Source organism: Propithecus coquereli, unplaced genomic scaffold, assembly GCF_000956105.1.
Source record: "Propithecus coquereli isolate 6110/MARCELLA unplaced genomic scaffold, Pcoq_1.0 Scaffold46, whole genome shotgun sequence".
In the NCBI taxonomy this organism is placed as follows: Eukaryota; Metazoa; Chordata; class Mammalia; order Primates; family Indriidae; genus Propithecus; species Propithecus coquereli.
In genome coordinates, this window is record NW_012150396.1 from 6,554,047 (window position 1) to 6,554,946 (window position 900).

At 35.1% G+C, this 900-nt stretch overlaps 1 protein-coding gene across 1 annotated transcript in view; it reads left to right on the plus strand.

Moving 5' to 3' along the window:
- TBCK (TBC1 domain containing kinase) overlaps window positions 1-900 on the plus strand; it is a 110,856-nt gene that overhangs the window by 57,538 nt on the left and 52,418 nt on the right. The gene's annotated exons all lie outside the window — the stretch shown is intronic.

Genomic DNA, 900 nt, shown 5'->3' on the forward strand with positions numbered 1-900 from the left:
CTAAAAAGTTGCTCTATTAATCACTCTTGGTTATCTGTAGATTTATAATCCTTACCTCTAGACTATTATCCTTTTCTTGGTGCTTTCGAAAATGAAAACAGGTTTTGTACTTGAGATTGTTTTCCCAAGATTCTAAAAAAGATAAATGGCTACGAGTAATGTTAAATAGGAGAGCTGCTTAGTACTTCCTTTGCCTGTACTGTGCATTTTTGTTGTTCATGTGGAACAATACAAATCTTTTATGGAATTTTTTTTTTATTTTTGAGAATTTTCTTTTGTATTAACTCACGTCATACTATATGTAGCGAAAAGGATGAATTGTAGAATTTGGAAAGTAGAAGAAGAAAGATTTTATGTAAAAATAGTTAAGATTTTGTGAAGTCAGAGTAGCTGAGAGTGGGATTAAGGAATGTTAATCTGACAGCCAGTAGGACTGTAAATACCTTACCCTTCTTAGGCTGTGACTTGCCTTAAATGACCCGTAAAATAACATCCACAGTGCCCAGCGCTGAGGATTCTCTACTTTTTATCCTCCGCTCCTACCTCTCTTAATTCCAACAAAACATGTGTGTCTCTTGTTAGATGACTTCATGAAGTTACCTCAGAACTTTGGGTTTCTGGATTGTTATAAAAATGACAACTCTAACACCTGTAATTAAATCTGCTAAATGCCACAACTTCTGCCAGGTGTTTTCGATCCATTAACTAATCTCTACAACTATCCTAAAGGTTCAAGGAGATACATACCTTTATCAGATCACAAAATCCAAAGTTTCCAGGTTTCAAGAAAATATAGAATGGTCTACACTGCTTTGAAAACCTGCTGATTTGGGAGCATCCTCTTCTTGAATATCTAGTGGTATATTTCCTTAATGTGCATGTAGAGAATCATTGCGAGGC